The sequence below is a fragment of the Lemur catta genome, chromosome 8, assembly GCF_020740605.2.
Source record: "Lemur catta isolate mLemCat1 chromosome 8, mLemCat1.pri, whole genome shotgun sequence".
Taxonomy (NCBI): domain Eukaryota; kingdom Metazoa; phylum Chordata; class Mammalia; order Primates; family Lemuridae; genus Lemur; species Lemur catta.
The window spans coordinates 9,800,258-9,823,314 of NC_059135.1; positions in this window are offsets into that span (position 1 = coordinate 9,800,258).

Consider the following 23,057-nt stretch of genomic DNA (forward strand, 5'->3'; position numbering starts at 1 on the left):
GTGGGTTGTGTAACAGAAAAACGGACAACAGAGCTTTAAAAAGTATTATACAAAAGAATAAAAACATGTGGCTGAAATGTGAAAAGATGTTCAATCTCATTAGTGATCTAAGAAATGCAAATTAAGACCACAATGAGATGCTATTTTACATTCATTAGATTGACAACTACTTAGAAACCTGACGAGCATAAAATGTTGACATGGATAGGAAACAAGAACACATATTCTGTGGAAGCTGTACTGGTGCAACCATTTTGGAAAACAACTTGTTTTCCATTTGTAGGAAGTATGAAAAAGTGTAAACTCTCATTGAAGAAATCTGCATACTATATTCTCATTCTTGAACATAGAAAATGAAGCTAGTATTCAGTTCCCATCAGACACTTTGAGACACTCAGTCAAATACTTTAAAAAGAGGAAATCATCCATTAAAGAGGATACATCTAACCAGCCTCATTGTTCTCCCTATGACATAATAGTATAACACTGCTAGTAAATTCAATGAAAGAAGAACTGCCTTTCCAGAAAACCTGCTTAAAATGATTGTTTTTTCCTAATGGTTTAGCTGGCTGTCTGTTGGAACCCACATGGTTTCAAGTATGTTAAAATATGGCAGTAAAAGTATGCTAGCTCAAGGCTGGCATTAAAAACAATTACTTGAGAATGTGCACATTGTAATGAAAGTCAAATGCACAAAAAAACACGTGATGACTCACTGGGTTGGCTAGAAACATCTGCCACTGAAATAGTAGAGTGTGGCAAGGTGGAACTCCTCCAACAATAAAATAAAAACTCTCTATGGCCTTAAACAGGAATGTGTTTAGAATACAGTTGAAATAGCCTTTTTATAAGCAAATCCTTTGAGGCAACCTACAAATCACTTTCGTGATTCAACATTAGCATTAAAAACTTGGACTTCAGGAAGAGACAGAAAACAAGAGCTTAAGTATTTACCTTTAAGGATCCTTAGTTAGCTCACCTTTTATATTTTTCTCATATTTGGGGGTCAGTGCATTTCGTCTTGTTGTTGCTCAGAAAATCATTAGGAATTAATCCTTATCTACTAGGTTTGGTATCATGGCTATCTTTCTTTCTAAAATTATTTGTTTTACAACACTTTATCAAAACCTAAGCAGATATTTTGTTAGGAAAAAAATAATTAGAAAGCATCACTAGTCTAAAGAAGTGCACAAAGTTAGCCTATTGTAAACAAGTCAGGAATAATTTTAATCCAGAGTAACAGTTTCTTTTTAATATAAAATTCCAAAATTAAAACTAAAAACTAGAAGCTGGCTATGCAATACATATATTGTTGAAATCTTTTATTAATATGTTGGCTTGTTGATTTCCAGTGCACTCAATGCTATTAAAACCACATCCAGATTCTCTATGGAAAATACATAGATTTTTCTTCCAGTTTCTTTAAAAATAAGCACACTATGGACATTTATAAACCTCATAAGCTAAAACACACACAGTGAAAGTAGATACCATATTTTGAGAAGTTATTTATTCTGGGCATTCTACATATGTTAGTTTCTTGTCTATAAAATAACCCTTAGATACTTTCATTATTAATCCCACTTTACAGAGATGGAAAACCAAGTTCAGAAGGGTCAAAAAATTGCATTTACAGAGTTCAGGAGTCTAAAAATGTGAATTTAAACCAAGATTGGCTGAATTTCAAAGCACATGTTACTTTTATTTCCCCACACAGCATTTGTTCCAAAGTCAGCCTGGCTACTGACTTTACACATTCTTACTCAAGTCCCTGAAGGACTCATTTATGATTTGTATCCTGTGCTGTTCATTTCACTTGTTTGTTCAATAAATATTTATTGAATACTTTCTCTATGCCAGTCACCAGGTCATGGATTTAGAATAGAGAATTACAGATTTTAGAGTTTTTAGGATTGGAGAATATTTATGGCCAGGTGTAGGAAAATCTCTACACGAGTGAGACACCTGTGAATGTAATTGCCCAAAGAGAACTGGCTGTGGCTGCCAAAAGACCTCAGAGGGCTGGCAGCAGGTATTCTCTGGGAAGTGAAATAATCTGTGAATAAGGCTTGTCCTTACAAATAAGCAATAACCAACTGGCAATAGTGGAAGGGGAAGGGAATGGCTCTGGAGTCAGAAAGGTTGGATTGGAAATCTCAGCTCTGCCATTTATAATCTGTGCAAACTTGGACAATTAGCTGAACATTTCCATGTTTATTTCCTCAGGTGTAAAACAGGAAAATAATAATTTCAATTTCTTGTAAAAAAAATTGAAGAAAACATATTGCTATGGTTTGAACATCTGTGTTCCCTCCCTCTCAAAAAATTCTTTTGTTGAAAACCGAATCACCAATGTGATGGTATAGATGGAGCATTTGGGAAGTTATTCAATCATAAAGGTGGAGCCCTTATGAATGGACCCCTTATAGAGGGGCCCCCGGTGAGTTGCCTGGCCCCTTAGCAAGAAGACATCCCTCCCCAGACACCAAATCTACCAGTGCCTTGATCTTGGACCTCCCAGTCTCCAGAACTATGAGAAATAGATTTCTGTTGTTTGTGGGCTATGCAGTTCACAGTAGCAGCCCTAACAGACTAAGACACATATAGAGCCCCAGACACCCAGAAGATGCTCAAACACTACTATTACTATCATTTTTATTGTCCATAAACTTTACCCTCACATATCTAGAACCTACTCTGATATAGCAAAAAATCATTATCCACTTAAAAGAAAACTATTTCAACAGTTTCCAGTTCAGAATTTTCATTTTTTGAAATGTAGACATAAAATAAATATAATGATAAATTCATGTTTCTTAAAAGTTTTTTTTTCTCTTTTACATGCTGAAATATGTTATATTTCATTTGAGGTTGGTTATCATCCCTTAAGAATTTAAGAGCTCAAGTACATGAACTTAGCTCTTCCATTCTGTTTGTAATTAGTTATGCCCATGCCAGGGTCATCTGAAAACGATGCCGTGGAGCTGAGGCCTCCCTCTTTCCTCCTGTCCAGCAGAAAGCCTCACATTTGGCCACTCATTGAAAGCACCTACAGAACTTTAAAACCTACTGGTGTCCAGGTTAACAACAATAGAGCTGAGGAAATTACCAGAATTTAGCATGGAAAGAGAGAGGGAATAAATGAATGCAAGATTAAGAGTCATGGAGGATAAAATAATAGGCTTGACGAGTTCTAGGTTTCAGAATAAGAAGATAAAGGTGTTATGGTAGGCAACAGTAACACGTCTAAGAATTTTACAGTTCTGGAGAAAGATAAAAATCTTCAGTTTGAAGAACCACATCAAGTTGGGAGAAGGAAGATGTGCTTCTTCCCACGCCTGATGTTTCCTTCCAGGTGTAGAGAATGTCACCAATTTGACCCAACACCTGGCCTTTCTCCTCCTCTTAATCACATTTCCCTCTGTGTATTAGTCAAAGTTTGCAGAGAAACAGAGCCAGTAGGGTGTACTTATATATATGAGAGGAAATATTACGGGAATTGGCTCATGTGATTATGGAGCTTGAGAAGTCCCAAGATGTGATGTCTGTAAGCTGGAAACCTGGGACATCTGGTGGTGTAATTCAGTCTGAATCTGAAGGCCTGAGAACCAGGGGAGTCCATGGTGAAAGTGCCAGTCTGAGTCCAGAGACCTTGGAACCAGGAGGGGATGGGGGAAGAAGGGCAGCAATGGTGTAGGTCCTGGAGTCCAAAGCCCCAAGAACCAAGAGTTCCAATGCCCAAAAGGAGGAGAAGATAAATGTGCTAACTCAAGAAGAGAAAGAATCTGCCTTCACTTCAAATCCAAATCCCTCAGCGGATTAGATGCCACCTGCACACAATGGTGAGGACGATCCTCTTTACTGAGTCCACTGATTTAAATACTAATCTCTTCCAGAAACACCCACATAGATACACCCAGAGATAATGTTTTACCAGCTATCTGGGCAACTCTTAACCCAGTCAAGTTGACACATAAAATTAATCCTCACATCTAGGGAGTGATTACTCTGATTAGTAAATATGGAAAAAGCACCTGGACATGCTCAACTCGGCTCTCTCTTCTTCCTCATTAAGTCTATCCTGCTCAGGGGAGGCTTACCTGGGCCAGACCTCTTTCCACAGGGTAGTTGCCCGGTCCAGTGCTGCCTGGACAAGACAAGTGAGTCTGTCTAACTCTGGGGTGAGATGTAGGGAAATGAGAACTCACATACCACTGGAAAGAGTGTAAATTAGCATCACCACCTTTGGAGGGTAATTTGGAAAATATATCCTAGGGTTGAAGATGCACATTATCTATGCTCCAGCAATTCCACTCTGGAATTGGATATAATTCCATGACATGCTCTTGCAAGAGAATATGAACAACATGTAAAGGACATTGATTGTAGCAGCTGGGAAACTAACTTAGTGCCTATTAATAGGTATATAGTATAATCACACAATAAAATGCAATGCAATATTAATATTCATGAACTACATTGATTAGTATCAATGTGGATAAATCTCAAAAGTAAAATGTTACATAAAAAATGCATTACCATTACACAAATTTTTCAAAACTAATGTACATATATAAAGTTGTATATAGTTTATGGATATGTGCATATATGATAAAAGTGAATAATTTGCATGGGAAAGACATCTCCTTCATGGTTGCAGTGGTGGTTACTTCTGTGGAGGGAGACATAACAGTTAAATATATAACAGGCAAGTTTTCCTTTCCCTAGCTAAACTTATTTCCCATTTCATCTCTGAAAAGAATGCCATTCTGGTTCTGCTCTACCCCAGTTTAATAGATGAGATGTCCACACCTTGCTAAGCACCAGAAATTGCTTCAGCCCTCCTTTCCATCCCCTTGTTCACGTCTCCCCAAGGAGGAGTCATTTAACTTGTGAGTGAATTAGGGAATGGATGCTTCCTTTGTCTTCCCTGTCCTCCATGTTTTCTGAACAAACTGCACACATGGTCTACACCACTGCAGGGAAATCTTCTGAGGCACTTGTCTCCGAGTGTGATACAGCGACTCTGTACCAGTGAGTAGAGAAATATTAGGGAAATCTTTCGGCCACTGGTCTGGTTCAACTCTGCTAACATGCCTTGTAGCTTGATCTCCCTCTGTCTATCTCTTCAATTATTTACTCAATTTTTCAGAACTAGGAAGCAGAAGAGAATATTGCTATCAGTTAGTTTCCTAAAATACCAACAGCTCCAATACAGACTCTCAAAAGGACAGGATCTGGCATTCTACAATACATTTATCATATTTAAAAGGAGTCAAGATATAAATAATAAGCATAATGTGTTTGGAATTTAGTTGTAAACAGACAAAATACTATTAATGCGTAAAGAACAATGATAACATATGTTAAACACTAGATTGGTTGTTCGCATTACTATGTGTAGTAAAAATCCTATAGCAAAGTCATTGTTACCCTCATTGAGCAGTTGAGACAACTGAGTTTAAGCAATTTTAGATGAATGTCACAGAATTTATACATGGCAGAGGCATAATGCAGCAAATGAGCCTAAGAATTAACTTTGCTCTGAGTCAGTAAGTGAACAGCATCCTTTGGAAGATCACTGGTATTATGAAACAAAGAGAACTTGGATTTTCTCATGAAATCACCAATGCAACTCTTTGGAAAGTCAATGGAAAGCAAACAGCTGGTCTTCTTTTTATGCATGTTAACCACACTTATGATTGTTTAAAAACTCTTTCATAGAAGAGCACACACACAGGCCCTTGCATATTTTACTCTGCTTATTTACTGGAAAGTTACATAACATTCAGGAACTACATGTGGGTTTTATTATGGTTTTTGGAAATTTTTGCAAGGGAGGTGAGATGTAATAAAATGGTCTCACTTTAATACATCAAAAAGTGTTAAAAGTAAAGTGCGAAAAAAAATTCTAACAAGAAAAAAAATACAAAAAATGATTCAAAACATTACTGGAGGACCAGCCGCTAGAATGTGGGGTGCACATGAGGAATGTCTTGAGAATCCATTGCATCTGTACCCTTTGCATTTTTTGAAGTGCAGAAGACTGGATTGCATTTATTCATGTTTCTGTATGTGCTAAAGTAAAGTTATATATGTTAGAATTTCCTGGCAGTAGCAACTGGTAATTATGTGTGAGTCCAGCATGGACAGAAAGGTCAACCATAAGCTACAATAGGTTTGGAAAATTTGCCTTTAGTATCCTAGTTCTTTATGAGATTTTCCTCCAATAAACCTCTTGCCTCACCTCCTAGGTGCAAAGTAACTTGGTGTTCTTCCCTCCTCTTCAACACTTGTTTCAGGGCTGTTGAGTTCCAAACCCCAAAGGCACCATTCATAGTCACATTGTGCTCCAGGGGAGCTATTTATGTAAACTACAATGTGAAAGTCATTCCTGGGATTGTGCCACCTGGTGGCCCTCACCTGGCCACCTGTTTACCTTCCCAGCCTCTACTGCAGCCCACTGGCTCTTTGCACAGCAGCCTTGTTGGCCTCCTTTCGTTCCTCAAACACACCGCCCTGGAACCTCCGCCCTTGCTGCTCCCTCCCTCATTCATCCAACACACATTCTCAAAACGCCTTCAACATCCTCTGTTCTGTGCTGGGCACTAGAACAGTAACTGAACATTGATGATATGAAAGAGCATTAAGTATTCATTTCTTTCTTGCATGGTAAAAGTATGCCACTATAACAGGCAAATGAAACAACCCAAATCCAAATACATTTAGGGTCCAGATAAAATTAAACATCAAGCAGCCAATAAAATGGGATACTGTGTTTTATTATATTATATTTTTGTCAATGTTCATTGAGAAGAAAGACTACTTGAGGAAGGAGTGTGTGTGGTAACTCAGGACTCGCAAGTTTTCAATAACTGAAGTCCATCTTAAACTGGTTTAACAGAAAAGAGGGTGGAGGGTGTAAAATGCTCATATAACTGGGAAATCCAAAGTGTGTACCTGACATCCAGCTAGATCTAAGAACTCAAACGTATATTTTGTGCTTTCTCCCATTTCCTTTTTATTTCTCAATTCCACTTTGGGTTAGCTTTCCTTTGATTGTTGGTATTATTCATGCCTGCTTCAGGCAGGCTTTGGTTTTCTTGAAGGTCAAGATCTGTATCTTTAGAGCAAAAAAGAGAGAGCCTGTACCTCACCTATGCTTCGAATGCAGAGAGGATGACTAGCTCTATCTGGTTCAATCACTCTATGGAGTACGATTGGATATCATGTATCTAAGCCTAGGTCACATGCGCACACCCCTGAACTAGAGGAGGCTTAAAGCACTGCGATTGATAATTCCTTCAGAAAAAAGGGTAAACAAGTGGAATTTATATAAAGAAAATCCAACTTCAAAGAACAGTGATAGGAGAAAAAACAAAAGATGATGGTCTTACATTGCCAGAGATATCAAGGAGTCAATATTTGAATACTTTGACCTTTTTCATTAAAGTAGAGAGTAGAATGATGGTTACAAGGGCCTGGGGTGGTTGGGGTGGGGGTATGGAGGCTTGGGAGATGTTGGCCAAAGGATGCAGTATTTCAGTTAGATAGGAGAAATACGTTCAGGAGATCTATCATACAGCATAGTAACTATAGTTAACAATACATTATATTCTTGAAAAATGCTAAGAAAGTGGCTGTAAAGTGGTCTCATCACAAAAATGATAACTATATGAGGTAATGCACATGTTAATTAGCTAGATTTAGTCATTCCACAATGCATATATACTTCAAAACAATGTGTGATACATGGTAAATGCATACAATTTTATCTTTCAATATAAATAAATAAATAAAGCTATCAATAGAGCCTATCACATAGATTCAAAACATAAACAAGTTAAGTATATCTCAGGTAGATAATTAAATGGAAAAGATCTACTTTTTTCAAGCAGTCATGATCAATTTTCAAGTCAACCCTCCTTGTAAAATGCTACTTCAGAGGTATTTACAGAACACATCATGGTCTCTCCTTAAATACACCACATTGCTTCTGCTATTTTTAGTTTCCCAATTCTCTTTCCAATTGCTCAGTCCACAGCTTGACATATCTTTGGAAACGATTCCTTGGAGGGCTTAGTATATTTTACAAAGGAGCAAAAAAGGCCTTTTATTTTTACGTTTCATGTGTGAATTTCCCACACCTAGCTGCAGAGTAAATAACAACCACTTTGTGTGCTGCGTTGGGAATGCTTATGATAGTCAATGTTTTCCTCATTTGCCTTTTCATCAGCATTCAGCACTGCATGTTTTCAAAAGCAGAAATATTGTATTTTCACACAGAGGGAAGGACACAGAAGCAACAGAACTTTCATGTTGCTTTCTTAAGTGACAAATGCTACTATTATAGAAATGCTATTTGTTCCTGGCTGATTTCCTTTGGTTTGCAGGGGAATTTTTCTTTGTGACTCACCTAATCTGACTCATACATTACTTTTGTTTGACATCTCTTGTAAAGGGTTCTAATTCCCATTTTTCACAGAGGAATAATTTTCACAACAACTTCCTAATGGCAGGTCAGCAGTTATATTCTAAACCTCCTGCCTACAGGTATACTTTCTTTTATGTTTGGCAGAAATATCCCAATTACCTGTGGTTTCCTGTTCTAAAATTGTCTGTAATACATATTTCCAAACACAAAAAGAGATAAAAATGACAAAGCTCACCCTGCTTTAAGCAATGAATAGCCAGAAATTATTCAGATAAAAGGGCTGCTTTGTCTGATTGAGAGTATGTGAAAGAATGAGAAAGTGAGAAAAAAAAAAAAAAAGCCAAGGAGAAAAGAGCAAGAGCATGCACCCAGAAAAGATTTAAGAAGGCGTTGCTTCCTGGAAGCATCTGGATAGAAATGGTGCCCTACCTTTTCACTAGGTTGCCTTGTCCCATCTACTGCATGGGCTTAGGGGGTAGAGAACTCCGTGGCTAGGCGGTTTGAAAGGGAAGTGCCAGAACAGAATTGAGTCAGCTTGACTGCACTGAGTCAACTACCACCCCCTTCTCCACGGCTACATATGGTCCCCATAAACCTACATTCAAGAATTGAGTGATGGTCTAAGGCAGTATAGTGGGGAAATTCAAAGATTAAAATCTGGTTTCAATGTTTTATACCTTGATTTGCAATGTGGTTAGATGGGTGTATACCAGGGGTGCAGAACCTTTTTGTGTTGGAAGACCACATTAATTTAGCTGTAATCAAATAAGCCCTCATTCAAGAAACTTCAATAAGATATACTTAAAAATGTACATTATTTTGTAAAAATCTAACTACTATGTACTTAATGCTTTCAAGAAATAAAAACTATTTGCTAATTTTAAAGTTAACTAACCTTTTCAAGACTTCATTGTGTCTGCTTTTCGTTGGAAAGCATTTGACTATTTGGTTGCAGTACAGAGGTCTGCAGTTTCAATTGATCCTCTAGATGGGTATCAGTGATCTGTGACCTTAAGAGCGTCTTGATTTGGGCTAGGTAGAAGAATGTAGATTCACAATAATTAGTGGTTAAAAAGCAAGAAAGTGTTTTGGGGGGCATGTTGCCAAAGGCATGGGTATTCTACTGCACTTTTCCATATTTCAATTGGATCTTTCTTAGCATTAAACAATGACTCTAACATGTCATCTACTTAGAGCTCAATTAACTCCATCTGTAGTTTTTTAGGTGCCTTGGTTATATCAACTAGGTGAGGCTGAAGTGATAGTTTCATTGTGATGTCATGATTTTCAAAGTCAGTGAACCTTTCGTTGTATTCTCCAATTAATAGGTCTATAACAGATACATATTCTTCAAATGATTCACATATATCATTCTGTTCATCAATGACCTTTGCTAACTGGGGAAAATGTATATCCAAAATTTCCTTTTGAAGAAGAAGTGTTTTGAAAAGATAGCTTTTTTCTCTAAATATTTGGATTTTTTTTTCTTTGCCACATATATATAGACTTGGTTTTACCTTGCAAAGAAATATTCAAGTCATTTTGATTTGACATGATATTACACATAAATGCTGAATTCCTATAGAGATCTTCTTTCAGTAATTCACATTGCTGATTCTATTCTTCATAAAATTTAACTCTGCTCTCACAGAGATAAAATTTTGGCTAACACCTGTCCCTGTGATAGCCAATACACTTTAGAATAATACAGCAAATCTACACTGAATACCTCATCCTTCAACTTCAGTATGCTACCAAACTGACAATGGTGTGTTGCATTTGCATGAATACAGTTAATAATACTTATAACTTGTTGCAAAGTGTCACTTAAAATAGTAGCTTTAGCACAGAGATTTTGCTGATGCAAGAAAAGAAATGAGAGCATCTGGATCTGTTAATACTTTTTTTTTTATCTGTGTGATAAACCCTTCATGTTTTCCTGTCATGAAAGACACACCGTCTGTACATACACTTACTAAATCTACCAAATTCAGTCCAACTTCACAACACTCATCTTGAAAATTGTTGAATATAGCTATTCCCCGTGTTCTGCTGTCAAGAGTGCCCAAAGCAAGTAACTATTCATAGTAAACAAAGTCTGTTATGACTCGAATGAAATATAAAACCTGCATTGAGTCAGTGGTATCAGTTAATTCATTCAAGGTGATTGAATTATATATATTTTCCTTTTGAAGTATTGCATGAAGTTGTTCTGTTAAGTTGAAGGCTAATTCATGCTGCTGATCAGTTATGGTTCTCCTTAAAAGATGCAGTTGTTTGGACTCTGCAACGTTATCAGGATCGAAGCATCGTACAACTTTGACAATGCGCTCTTTCACAATTTCTACATCACTTAATGGCTTTCCTTTCCCCGCCCCCCGAGTATATAAGCTACTTTATAAGTTGCTTCAGTGGCATTATTTTCAGGTATTATTGCTGCTTGGAAGAATTGTCTTTGCTTTTGCTTTTCATCTTTTAATTTCTGCAATACAAGCTTTCGTGCCTCTCCCTCTTATTTTTTTTTAATTTTTTTTTATTTCAGCACATTACAGGGGTACAAATATTTAGGTCACATATATTGCCTTTGCCCCACCCGGGTCAGAGCTTCAAGCGTGTCTATCATCCAGACGGTGCACACGGCACCCTCTCCCTCTTATTTAAAATATCTGTGGTCCTTATGAGTACTATAATGCTGATGAGCATTGAATTTCTTTAATGTTGGTACTGCAGTACCAAAAAGGAAGTGAATAATTTTATCTTTAGCAGAAACAAGACAATATTGCAATTCCCAATCCTCATTTAAAAATCTGTTTTCTTCCTTCAGCATTCTCTTGGTCTTCTTTGACATGATGGGCTGTTAAACAGACAGAATTAAAAAATACCGTTGAGCTGTACAGCTACTCACAAAGTCCACTTCAAACAGAAACACCGTGCCGTGTTGCCAAGAGCTGACTGATAACAGACTGCTGAACTCAACTCCCTTAAATTCTCACCAACCAGTCGCATGTGGTAGTGGCACCAGTCAGGTGGTGGGAGGTAGAACTAAACCATGAGCACAGCAGCTCTCAGTTTAGCCCTTATGGCTACTAATGTTCTTAATTGTGCCACTTAATCTGGGAAGCATATTTCTTTGAAACTTATTTTATTCTTTAGCATCTTAAATATATGCACTTTATAAATAAAATAAAAATATAAAAGAGGAACAAAAATTTATTAATAAAAATAAAAGGATTTGTTCTATAAAATTTGGATTCAGTCAAAAAGCCACATTTAAGGACCTAGAAGGCCACATGTGGCCTTAAGACCATAGGTTCCCCACCCCTGGTGTATACATTTGTCAAAATTTATTGAATGGTACCCACTAACACAATGAGTTTTATTATTTGTTTATTAGAGCTTAATAAAGGTAATTTCAAAAGTTAAAAAAAAGCTTTTAGCTATAGATGGCAAATCATGTGGAACATGCTTGTGACATAATATTATTTTATAAATTTTTATTATATTATTTTACCTTTAAAATAAAATAAATTATTTAGAATAATTATGCCTGAAAGAATGTACAATATTCTTGATGTAACCTCTACAGGTAATATAATTATCTCTTCTGGTAATTAAAAGTATTAATAACAATAACTTTTTTAAACAAAAAGAAAAACTAAAGCTTTGTTCCATTTCTGTCATTACCATTGATGTTTGTCTCTGACTCTTTTCTCATTCATAAAATGGGAATTATATCTGCTTTCCTAAGATCACAGGGTAGTTGTAAACATTAGAAGAAGTGATATATGTCAAACAACTTCATAAAGTGACTCACAAATGTTTAACTTTAAATTTATAACCCATGTAATGTTGTAATTAGACTGTAACCCCTTCTTGCCTTAGACTGCATCTCATTCACATTGTTGCTTCCAGCAACTGTCATAGCACAGTGAGCATATACTAGGCAATAGATAAATATTTGTTGACTAAATAAATTACAGATGTGTTAACTGAGCATCAACTATTGCCAGGAAGTATGATAGGCACAAAGTGAATATACATATCAGTCGAATCAAGATTTACTTGAGAAAGTAACACATGTACACATATTTAATAAGGTAATTTGTCCCCTGAAAGGAATGTCACTTGAATAAGAAAAAGGATTAGAATGAAAAACTTTGAACCTTCTTTGGCCCTTGGGTAGAAACATAATCTTTAGGGGAAAAAAAAGATAAGGAAATATTATAGGAGCAATGAGGATTCAGTTGGCCAAAATGAAAACTGATTATAAAGACCAGAAGAAACCATTCCTTCAACAGCAGTCTCATCAACACTAGTTAGAAATACAAATCAATCTCTCTCTTTCTCTCTCTCTCTATCTCCCCACCCCTCTTTTGCCACACATACATACATACATATACACACACAGAAAACTTATTTTCTCTGTATCTCTAAATAACACTGAGGAACATGAATAGGGAAAAGAAAAGTTGTATGGAAAAGTATTAGTAAATTATTGCCTTAATAACTGTATGGTACTCCCGGGTGTCTTCACATCTCACATAAATATTGTCACTAGATTCTTTACAAAGAACACCCCTAGAAAAAGTTATCTTTCATTTACATTAAAAATGTATATATTCCTCCTTTCCTAGGAAAGAATTAGGAAGGGCCTGTGCAAACCCAAGCAATAACTCTTCCTTACTGAAGTTGTCTGAATGTTGAGGACTCTGAAGAAGGATTTAGAGCTGAGGGACCACAGTCCATAACTGAGGTTGCTGCTTCTCTCAAAGTCCAGTGCAACGAGGACATGCAATTTGGAGAATGGCTTCCTTGATGCTGCCAGCTGGTTTCTGACAAGGGACTTAACGTAGGTCTCGAAGCCACAGAAAAGAGCTCCCACGCACAGCAACAAAATTCCAGGAATCCATAAGCTCCTGTACTTACTGATTTTACAAACTTTGTGCAGACTTGCAAATGTATCACAATCACTTTAAATATTAATATTACATCCAGACCAATCACTCCTTATGCCCTACATTTGGTGCAGCCAATTACTAGACCTGGCCATTCGTACCCCCTGGGAATGACAGTGCTGCAATTGCTTTTTAAAATATTTTATGAGGTTGCTGCCTCTTTCCAACCTTTGCAAAACTGATCACATATTTTACCTGCTTCCCCCTGTCCTTTTGCCACAGAATACCATTTAAAGGAAAGCCTTAGTTACATCTGCCTTTAAAAAATATATAAAAGCATATTTTAAAGTTTATATCACATCAATCAAAAACTGTTTCTATAAATCAGTGGGAACATTTATTCATTTCTTTGCCTTTCTTTCTATATAAACTAAGAAGCATTCCCACTACCAAGACAAGACCCTGAAGCCACACCCATGCTTAGCTGTGATCAGAGCACAACTGCCTGTTGGAGCATAAATGTGCTCATTCTGGTTTCTCAACAATTGAATGCAAGGTGAAATATTTTTTATCACTGTTGGCCCAGTAGATTGCCCTCGGTGCTGAAAGCTATTTTATATCGTTCAGCAGGGTGTTCCTGAGGCAACCTATTCATGTCACCACAAATATTAGGAATATCTAAGACAGCTATTGAAAATCTGAAGCTGCATTCAGGGTGAGGGTGGGTTATTTAGTCTAGGATCCATCTGCCTCATGGAAATCATCCTCCCTGTCTTTTTGTTGTGCTTTAGCCATAAAAGACAGCGATGCCCTGGCGACTATTTCTTTGCCAGAAAAGAATCTAAATCCGGGGTTTGACAGGTTGTTTTCTGAAGCAAAACTGGGTTGTGAATTAGGGAATGAAAGTAGTTTACAGATATGCTAAGGCTATTACAGCATTGGGCTTCGCGGTCCCAATCAAGAATATCGGGCTTTGTGCTCTCCTGTGGGTGACTCTGCACATCTTCAGTAAACATAAAAGCCTTAGTTAAAATGCTCCCCAGTCAATGCTTATGCTAACAAGAGTTTCTGCTTGAGCAAATTAGAGCAACCTCTCCAGATCTCTATTCCCATGTTACCCTGCTCTTCGTGGAGATTAACTTTTGCATTTTGTAAAGGATTCTGACATGATTAGTCAGAAGATGTTTTAAGGTGTCCAGTGTAGTGATTCACAGCACTGTTCACTTAAGTCTGCTATCCACTCTCCCCTCACCCCCAACAAAAGACATGATGGCAAAAATGAACCCTTACTGGCCACCAGATAATATCCTGGGAGTAAATGTGGTTTGATTAAATGTTCATGAACCTAAAAGTTTCACAAAGGATATGGTTTTTGCAAATGATGCTGGAAATCTTTCAACCACAGGATTTTTGGAAAGGTTTCTTGCACTTTCAGATTTGAATGAATTGGGAAAATCTGCAAAGGCAGCTCCTAAGCTCTTGCATCACATATAAGCACAGCATATTATTATACTCTTTCTTCCCCTGTAGAGTCCAAGTTTGGTGAGAGCTTACTATATGAATTTCAGAGTGGGTAACACACCCTTTTACCTTGACTGGCTAAGAGGAGTGCTTTCACCCAGGGTTCAAGTCTGAAGACTTGACCTGTTTTATAGATTTCCTTTGAATGGGAAATCATTTATACAAATTTGAGGGTAGTAACTATCATCCTAATTTGGGCAGAAAGAGGGAGGGAAGTTAAAGCATTAGTATTGTGCTGAGTGTTCCGTGAGATGCGAGTTGTCTCCAGGCCTCTTCCTAGTGTATTCTCCTTGTGCTGGGCAGTCTAAGGTAATCCCAGCTTCATTCTCCATCTCACAGCAATGTCTAAAACCTCTTAGATCATCTTCATGTCTTTGATCCCTTTGCTATACAATATGTTGTCATGGAAATAACATTAGACTTAAAGAAAGAAGACTTATTTTCCTATCCCCACCATTTACCGGATGCACAATTCACCTAACTGTTCTAATATTCAGTTTTCTCATGTATTCATTTGTTCGTTCATTTAGTAAACAAATATTCACTAAATATTTACTGCAGGCAAGGTATGGTGTTAGGTACTAACAATAAAATGGTGACCTTAAGTAGATTGTGAGAGCTGTCTCCAAGAAGACCACCACTGATTTCTTACCTCCTCACATGCTCAATCCTCTTCTCCATTGCAAGGTAGAGCTGATTTCCCCTCCCCTTGGGTATGCTTTGTGACAGTTTGACCAATACAATATAGTGGATTTGGTGATATATTCCAGGCCCATGCTTTACAAGACTGGCAGCTTCCATACCCTGTGTCTTGGAATACTTGATGAGTCCAACATGTAAGAAGTCCAGCTACCCTGAGGCTGGTATCCATGAGGAAGCCCAAAGCTAGCCATATGGAAAATCCATAGGAAGAGAAAGAGAGAGAGAGAGACAGAGACAGACAGAGAGATGGATTGAAGGGGAGGCTTGGTCAGTCCCTCGCTATTCCAGCATCAGCACCAGACTGTGAAGAAGCCTCCAAATGCATCCAGCCTCACTTGCTATTTGACTTCAACTATATGAAGAACCAAAGCATGAATTTTCCAGTGGGCCTCATCAGTTCTAGAACTGCAAGAAATAGTAATAAGCAACTATTGTTCTTCTAAGAAACTGAGCTTTAGGATGGTATTTACGCAGCAATAGATGATGCAATACATACTCCTTGCCCTCTTGGAGTTTAATGTTCAGTAAGGCAATAGGAGGCTAAGGGCCACAAGAATGAATGCAAAGTTACACTGAAATGAGTGTCATCAGGGTCATCAAGAGAAGGTATGTGGGGATGTGACATTATTATATAACAAGGGAATAGAACCAAGTTTGGAGTCAGGGAAATGTTCTGCAAGGCAGTGACATTTTGCTTGCATCCCAAAGAATAGATATTATTTAAGAAAGAGAAGGGGATCTTTGTTCTCATAAGGATAGTATTTCAAGCTAAGGGAGAAGAATATGCCATGGCTGTGGAGTGAGGAGGAACATGATGTCTTCCATGAACAGGAACGTCAAGGAGGCTGGAGCTCTGTGAGTGGCAGGCCTTCAAGTGAGCCAGGGAGGATGGACCAACCATTGCTAATCATGGGCCAATCATGCTGACTCCTCAGATGGAGTTAAGAACATGTTTTCACCGCAGTGACAAGCATCTGAATCATTTTAAGTGGAAAAGTAACAAAATCAAGATTGACCGTCAGCTGAAAGATATACTTCCTCAATAGGGTTGTTGCTTGCTCAAGTGTCGTAACATAGGCACAATGATTTTTATAAAGCCAAAAGCATTATTGAAATGCAAAAAATTATAATTAACTATTTTTTTAAGTTTATCATATTTTATTAATTTTATTTTACATATTATTTTATTATTTATTTATTTTATTGCAGTGTGAACACTTAACATGAGATCCACCCTCTTAACAAATTTTTACATCTAAATATTAATGTTAATTTCTTGTGTAGAGAGAAATTTTTCTTCTTCTTCTTCTTTGGACTTTTATGTACTTTTTATTATAGTTTATATTCCCTTCATAATCAGAAATCACTTATAAAAGATAAAATAATATGAGTGTCATTTAGTTCCAGAAGAATTGACAGTTTAGGGAAATTTAAAAATTGTATAGGTATTTATAGATTAGATCTCAGAGAAAATTGAACTTTTTAAATAATACTGAAACTAGAGTCTCGGCAAAAATGTTTTTGATTCATTGCTGAGTTATTTCTCTGTATACCTGCAGATCCGATAAGACTCTGAAAGTCTTTCAAACTTCTATATCAAAAGCATCTTTTCACATCCTAAATCAACCTGAAGTTGAAGAAAAGCATGTTGGTGATTTTTTTAAATATACCAGTTTATGTACCACCTTTAGAATGCTTGCTATGGTGTCTGACAATCTAGTAATATATCATCATCCAACGAAGACATCCAGATGAGAGATCACTTGCAAGACATTCAGTAGTTTCTCTAATAATATGCTGCTTGAATATATCCTTGACACAACCAACAGATGGAGAATAAATTTTCTGCTTGATTTCCAATGAATGTTATTTCCATATGTGCACATAAGTGTTGATTGATTAATTCCAATTAAATGGCGAGTACATGTGATATTTGTTTTTCCATTCTTGTGATACTTCACCTAGAAGAATGGTCTCCATCTCCATCCAGCTTAATATAAGAGGTATTAGTTCACCATTTTTTATAGCTGAGTAGTACTCCATGGTACACATAAAGCACATTTTATTAATCCACTTATGTATTGATGGGCACTTTAGTTGTTTCCACATCTTTGCAATTGTGAATTGTGCTGTTATAAGTATTCAAGGGCAGGTATCTTTTTTTTTTATAGAGTGTCTTTTTTTTTCCTTTAGGTAAATACCCAGTAGTGGGATTGCTGGATCAAATGGTAGTTCTCTTTTTAGTTCTTTGAGGTATCTCCATATTACTTTCCACAGAGATTGTACTAGTTTGCAGCCCCACCAGCAGTGTATGGGTGTTCCTGTTTCTCCACATCCATGCCAATATTTGCTGTTCTGGGACTTTTTGATAAAAGCCATTCTCACTGGAGTTAAGTAACATCTCATTGTGGTTTTGATTTGTATTTCCCTGATGATTAGAGATGATGAGCATTTTTTCATATGTTTATTGGCCGTTAGTCTATCTTCTTTTGAAAAGTCTCTGTTCATGTCTACACTGGCGAATAGAATCCCTATTCAATAAATGGTGCTGGGAAAATTGGATAGCCACATGTAGAAGACTGAAACAGGATCCACATCTATCACCACTCACAAAAATCGACTCACAATGGATAACAGACTTAAACCTAAGGCATGAAACTATAAGAATTCTAAAAGCAGATGTTCAAAAAACTGTTAGAGACATTGGCCTAGGCAAAGAGTTTATGAGGAAGACCCCAAAAGAAACCACAGAAATAACAAAAATAAATAAATGGGACCTGATCAAATTAAAAAGCTTCTGCATAGCCAAGGAAACTATCATTACAGCACATAGACAATCTACAGAATGGGAGAAAATATTTGCATGCTATCCATCTGATAAAGGGCTGATAACTAGAATCTATAAAGAACTCAAGCAAATAAGCAAGAAAAAAATCAAACATACCCATTAAAAAGTGGGCAAAAGACATGAACAGAATTAACTATTACAAAAAAAAATAGTGAATTAACAGAGAAAAAGCCAGAGACTAAAACCCAACGGTAAATTGTACATTTTCAAGACATACTCAAAATGAAGGGAAAATTCAGTAATTATCTACAGAATTAGAAGATTAGTACTCTGATGGCATATATTGTTAAAATATATTACAGGCAAATTAAAGCAAAACTACAAGTGAAAAAAGTTCTTCCATAATATTTTCTATTTGGTATGGTAGGGCCAAAAGCACAGGGAATTTGAGGTCAAAAATTGTGGTTTGTTTTTGTGTCAATAATTAGCCATGTGACCTTTGCCCAGTCTTTTGAACTCTATAGACTTAGTTTCCCACCTGAAAATTAGGAGATTATAGTAATTAGTCCCTTTCTAGTTCTATAATCCAAATTGTTTGTATATGTTGTCAATAAAATTCTTACATGTTTAAGGACATGTAAATATATGCAGAGAAAACTTAACTTCTTGTATCATATTTTTTATTCTGACAATTCATAAGACAAAATTATATATTCATGGCATTCTTTACACTGATATATCACTCATAAACTGTTTCTTTCAAAGACTAACAGACTGTTCTTGGCAAAGTCAGTAGGTATTTTGTTCTTCAATTTTCTAGACAGCACTTAAGAACTGATCACTGAGTCTTACCAGAATAAAATGTTAATACATTCTATGAAAGGCTGATTAGTTCCATTGAAACTAATTCACTCTCAGTTTCTGGGATTACCTTCAAAAAGGGCCTTAAAATAATTTATTGTTTTATATCTACTTATATTCAAGTCCCATCCATCCTAATTAGAGTTCTTTTCCTGAAGGAAGAAGAATGTTATCAAGCTATATTATTTAGCTTAAAGTTTTATATGTTTATAATGTTCTCAGTTTAGGTAAAATTTCAAGCTCATCCATCATTGAAATTTACATGAATATGTATGAATAAATATAAATGAATTCCTCTAGCACCTTCTATGTTAAATCTTTTTGCTGGATGAAAAGTGAAACACATTTAAATAACACTTGGTCTCTGCTGCAGTTCACTTAAAAAGCAAAACATTTATGCAAATAACTATATTGTAAGTCTGAGAGTATTATATCATAAAGAGAATGAAGTAGACTTCCCAGGAAGATAGTATGGTAATGATAGATTGTAACACCACTTTCCATGCATAGACTCTGAAAAACAACTTTAGGTTAAAACAGATGACATCAAATTGAAGGAAGTCATCAGAGAGGGTAAAGCAGGACTTCAAGGTGGCAAAAAGCATAAGCTTTGGATTCAGACATAATTGAGTTAGTTCTGCCACTTAATAGCCCTGATGATAATGGCAAGTCATGTGAATGTTCTGTATGTGGTTCCACATCTATAAAATGAGGTGACACTTTATATATATGTGTGTGTGTATATATAATATATACCTTCTGCATTTAGCTGTTGGGAGGTAGTCTTCCTGAAATAATATATTCATCATAGTTATTAGAATGCCTGGAACATAGTAAGACTGAATAAATATATATTATCTATAAGGATGATGATGGTAGAATTTTTAAGTGATGAGAATTAACATTGGCTGGTGTCTGCAGGCCAATCCCAGCATTGCTTATAGACAATCACTATTCACACATATTAGGCATAAGTATGCCATACAATCAAAATTAAGGCCTCTGTTGATTGGATAAAAAATAACTCTTGAAGTAGAATTTCACCAGTAAATTATGAAATAGTTAAGATTTTATTCCAGGGTCACCACTTTACTGATGTGGTAAAATTTTATTCCACTAGTTGGAGATCTAGTCTACCCTTCTCTGATACCCAATATCTTTACATATTAGCTCCCCTTTTCTCCAATTAAAGCCTACTCTCAAATTCCAAGTTGAGAATATGTATAAAGAATTTCTAACACATTATAGAGCTACTTTCTCACAGACACTCCCATTTTAAAAGGCCCCAATCCTCTAAAAGAAATGAGCAAATCTCTTGTAGGCACCAATTATCAAGTGGATAAAATAATTTTCAATGTCAAAAAATAGATTCTTCCCCACATACCCTGAAAATTATATCTTTTCATCTATGACTAAAGTCAAACTTACTTTGAGACCTTTGTTTACAGTAACTAAAAAATAAACTGTCAATGTGGTATAAAATTTGAAAAACACATAAGTTAAGGAATAGTTAATGAATAATCATATCTAGTCAATAAATAGTCATTGATAATGCTACTGTCACTGCAAATTGAGCTTTTAGGTAAAGAGAAATAATTATGCAAGGAGTGCAGGTTTCCAGGTGCTAAACCAAATCCAATGATAAAGATCCAAGCACCATCTGGGACTTCTGGCTTATTTTATATAGTTTATATCATTAAATAGGCGAAGTCCCAAAATCTACATAGCAAGGTGCTGTATTTCACATCTCTCTGCTTTTTAACATAATTACATTTCCTTAAAGGCTTACTTTTATAAAAATGAGAACTATACCCTCAAATGTCAGACATAGTTAAGTAGTGATAATGAGCATAAAATAAGTTTTTAATCAGGAGTCCAAAAAATTATTATATTTACGTGTATCAGTTATACAAGTCTCCTGTTTGTATTATTAAGTAATAAATTTTCATTTTAGATATTTTTGTGCACTAAATTTGACTCCTACATTTCAATAAAAACAAATTTCTTGTTTTGTTCCAAGAATCCAAGTATTTCAAAGTACTGATGAGCAAGAGGAGGGAATGGGAAAATAATAAGCGGTAACGCTTTGTTTATTAGCACGGAGACCATATGACTCAAGAGTCATCATGGTGCATTTTGTCAATAACCCCAGTGAAAGCTTTCTGAATATCACAGCCCACAATCCATCTCCTGTTACTCATCACAATCAGTGCCTTATGTATTTGGCAGCACTTTCCAAATCGCAGGGTGACCACAACTAAATTTTGAAGAATTGCAAGAAAACCTGTACTCCAAGTTCCTTTCTGAAAGTGTTCAATGAAAATAGAAGTAAATCTCCTTTCTGTGTCTGTGTCTTACAATAAGTAATAATCCAATTTGACCTGTGTAGGCCCTGAATAGAGCACTGCAATGTCCACAGTATCTGGTGTGCCCACATACTGAGCACAACTGAGGCTCCTGATGGGCTCTTCCTCCTCTGCTATGTTTGGTGTCAGCAGGCAAATTGTGTGCTGTCAGTTGCTTGATGACAACAACACCACTGCTTAAATACCACTAACAATAAGACAGGACCCAATGTGTTTTCAATGAAAAAAAAATTGCCCTCTTTGATGAGTTAAACTGCCCCACTCTTTTCTTTCCATACATTTTATCAAATGTTTGATGTGTGAAGTAAATTCTGATTATAGGGTTTTTCCAGAGTTAAATAAATGATACCAATCTTGTCACCAAGATATCCATCTAATTGAATCTCTGGTAGAAAAACATAAAATTCCAGTTCTTCTACTGTGAGATTTAGCAACACGAAATATAAACCTGCTATTATTATTTTGTTATTACAAACTCTAAGGATGGGGCTCAGGCTTCTTTTTTCTCTAATATACTGGATTCCTCTTTGTATCTATATGCATATCCACAATAAAGATTTCTTTAATATTTCTGTTGTGAAAATTTGTTTGAAGAGACTTATTTATCATTTGGATTCCTGTGTTAAAACTATTTCATGATCCTCAAGAACAGAGAGAGAGAGATCTCATTATTCTGAAATCTTTCATTACTTTGTGGGTTTTAGAAACGACTCCTGATATCAACCTACCAAAAAAAGATTAATGTGTGGAAGGCATTATCATTTTCCAGTTCAGGTCAATGTACTGCATCTTCAGAAAAAGTGTATTTAGAGTTTGAACACATTCAAGAAAATTCTAACCCACAGTTGAAAAGCACCATCCAAGTATGTGATATTTATACTATTTTTGTTTCGTTTTATGTTCTATTCACTTTATATTCTTCCTACAGAAAGAATTTTATTCTCTGTTACCATTTTCTGTATCCTAAGGAATTGGAATTGAATTGGAGAAATGTCCCACCTTTAAAAAATCAATTTGTTTTGGCAATACATAGTAATTTTAAACATTATTTCCTTTCATGTTATCACATTAGTCTTCTTCAGCTATTAATGCCCTAAGGATTATTCTTTCTAAGGCCATGTTCACAGTAAGACAAGCCCAAGTCCTTCCAGTGGTACCATATCTTCTTTCAATATCAAGTACACTCACTAGTGCTTTCAAAGAAAAGAAATGCAAAATCCTAGATAAGAAAAAGCTTTGAGTATTTACCTAAGCTTTCTCCTTCATTTGAAAGTATTTGTTGACACTCCACATTCCTCTCTTCGATGTTAAATTGGCATGTGCTCAATATTTTAGAAGATATTGTCCTAATTGTTAATTATTTGTCTTACAGAAATTCATTTGCTCTTCTCTGTCTCCAGAATCAATTCCCTTCTCCTTAGCATGATGGCAGACGGGATCGTGATCCTCTTTCACCTTGTACATAAAACTCATTTGCTGCATAACCGTGC